The sequence below is a fragment of the Leptonotus elevatus genome, chromosome 21 (assembly GCF_054856555.1).
Source record: "Leptonotus elevatus isolate MCC_2025b chromosome 21, RoL_Lele_1.0, whole genome shotgun sequence".
Lineage (NCBI taxonomy): Eukaryota > Metazoa > Chordata > Actinopteri > Syngnathiformes > Syngnathidae > Leptonotus > Leptonotus elevatus.
In genome coordinates this window covers 6,834,825-6,838,118 of record NC_141259.1, presented here as the reverse complement: position 1 = coordinate 6,838,118, position 3,294 = coordinate 6,834,825, and positions in this window count along the sequence as shown.

Genomic DNA, 3,294 nt, shown 5'->3' with positions numbered 1-3,294 from the left:
ACTCTGTCTGCGTGTCTATCCGTCTCTCCGTAGAGGGGGAGCGAGTGAGGCCTGACACCAAAGTAGGCCAGACTCTTTGCTTGCGCGAGATAAGGCAGGCAACAGGAAGCAGACCAACCAGAAGCCCACACTGCATGACATGACAGAGACACTATTCATTTTTCAGGAAGTACCAAAGAAAAACAAGATCAACAATATCAGATGCTGCGTAGGAAATGGGAAGAAAGTTGACTTCATTAAAATTATTCTAGTCTTTGGATAATTTTTTTTTTTTTCAGAGAAAGTCACAAAAATGTATTTGTCCTCATATTTAAAGTTAGCTTTTTTTTCTTTAAGCACCGAAATGTAACAAAGAGACATAAGCAATCTGGTTTCAGAATTTAACACAAACAAGGGGGAAAAATGCAACTTGATTAGAACAGGTGAGCTATTATTTTACATGTGATATCATATGCTAAAATATTGAAACCAATGCTAAAGTCCTCAATTCCTTCTTTTGGCATTTTAACAGTTTGGCAACATTTCTGAGCATTCAGTATGTTTACATGCAGTCAATAACCATTTCAAAACCAAAATGGCAGATGTACTTTTTGGTTGTGGTTTGTTTTTCTTTTTAGATTTACAGTGTCATTTTCAAAAACGTCCATTTTGAGATCGGTTTCAAATATTTGCATTTTTAGGCTCTAAAAAAAAGTTGACAATGAAAATTAATGGCTAAAATAATGACCACACTGAGCACACGAGCACAAAGCAACGGCAGAACTTGTGCCTCAGGACGCCAACTGATGAACAAGTCTGTTGGCGCCCAAAACACTTGTTGTTGTCACCACACACATCAATCTCTTGTTTCTCCTCATTGCCACACAATTGCGAGTAAACAAGGATGACAGTGGAAGAAGAGTCTGTTTGCTCAGTGCCGTCCTCTCCCATACAAATTCCAAACAGCTTTGTGTTTCTAGCGTAAACGGCGGCGGCGGCGGTCCCGCTTATGTCAGCACCAAGCAAACATGCTGGACAGACAAGCGCAATGATTAGCATCACACGCAAATACAAACAGTCACCACAGACCAGAGGTGCCAAATCTAGGTCCAGAAAGTAAAAACCCTGCCACATTTTGGCAGTTTAGCCTCAGGTGCTAGTTAGCTAGCTCCCTAGCTAGCTTCCATGGTGCTCATTTAACTGCTAGGGAGCTCGCTAGCACCCATGGTGCTCGTTTACCTGCTAAAGAGCAAGATAGCTAGCTAGCACTAGGGGCTAAAGCCAAACTGTGGCAGGGTTTTTACTTTCTGGACCTGGATTTGCCACAGTCAAGAAAAGGCAACATAAACAGAGGTGGCAAATCTAAGTCCAGAAAGTAAAAACCCTGCCACAGTTTAACATTAGCCCCAGGTGCTAGCTAGTTAGCTCCCGTGGTGCTCGTTTACCTGCTAGGGAGCTAGCTAACGAGCTACCAATAGGGGCTAAAGCCAAATTGTGGCAAGGTTTTTACTTTCTGGACCTGGTTTTGCCACCTCTGAACATAAGAAAACAGATTCCACACAATATAGATATAAGATAGAGACAACTATTCACACTTAACCGTAGGTTTAACTCGGAAATTCACTTTTAACATGTCAATCACAGATGTATAGAATAGTTTAGAAAAATGACAGAAGGATATTTGAGTTCCCCGCTGTGTACAGCTAGACAGCAGCTCCAAAGCCAACCTTTGAAGTCATGCTCGGGTGGTGGCCTTCTAGGAGTAATGGCCCTCAAGCAGGGAACACACGATGGCAGGAGGGTGGCGAGAGAGACGAAGAGGCGCGATTGGGAGGAGGAGGTCGTCATTGTCCGCAGCAGGGTTACCTTCAACATGACATGGGATCAATATGTTTTTGGTCCCCTGTGTCATGTGAATACGCCCTGGGTGACAAGATAGAAAAGGCAGCCGCTTGTTGAGAGGTCAAGGGTCAGTGTGGGGCTAAATGCTCATTTATACCCAATGAAAGGATGAGGGTGAAATACTCTGTGGTGGCTATAAATCTAAATGTTTATGGAGTGTGTAGGCCTTGTGCTGTACTTACATTTTTGGCAATGGTAATCTCTGAATACTATGTTCATTAATATACTCTATGCATTTACTGTACATCTGTGTTTTACATTGTGATTTGTGGAGGTCAAAAAATGTAAAAAGCACATTTTAACAAAGTAAGGAGTTTTTCGAGTGAATGGATGACCCCTTGGACCAACCGTATCGACCCTTCTTAAACTTTTAAACAAATCACCACTAGAGGGAGCCAAGTCGGGTTTTCTGTTTGTTTTTTTGCTTGCCCATAATGTAATTTCAACACTGATTGACCTGTCCTAAATTGCAGTTGTTCTGGCTTTTAAAATGTTGTTGTGGACACTATATTTTTTGGGTCAAATTATATATACTTAATAAATATATATAATTTGACAAGATATACATATTATTTATTAAACATACATTTTTGCTCCCTATATTATTTTAGAGCCCATAATAATTATTTATCAGAATAAGTAAAGTGGTACGACTCATTCCAATTCAATTTAGAGTAAGCATGTGTGCACACAATATTAAGATAAAATAATAATTTAATCTCCAAAGGGGAATTTCATATTCTAACTGCACCAAAGTTTTCAGGGTTATGGATGCTTAACAGAGACAAACATGCATAATAATACAGCGAATTGTGTATGATGGGTCATCTGAATGATTACAAAGGCTTGACAATTAGCAATTTGCAGCATACTCACACCCCATTTTTTATATATATTTTTTTGAAGATGCAGTCTCTATATTCAGGGAGAATAGGAAATCTATATTAAACCAATTAAAAATAAATAATTTGCTCGTACACATCGCGCCGCTAATCTTTACCGGCAATGGCTGTAAACAAAACAAACATCAGACTAATGTAAGAAAAAAAAACTGCACACGCTTGATTTTAAAAAAAAAATGCACAAAGGCATATAAGCTCATCGTATTGTATTAAAAATAATAATAAAATAACATATAATCGCGCTATTAATATGTTGCGTTAAATAAAAGTGTACAGTGAATGTAGTATCGCGTGTTTTCTTTGTAACCATGTAAAGGAATCTCAAAGTACAATAGCGCCATCTTCTGGATTATATTGTCATTTCAGTTTACCGGGGAGTCAATGGTGGAATCTTGCAGTAAGAGATTACTATATATATATAAATATATTTATTTCTTGGATGGAGGCTACGCCCCAGACAACACAAATGTCATTAAAAAAAATAAAAAAATAAAAACTTGTAGCTCCAAAT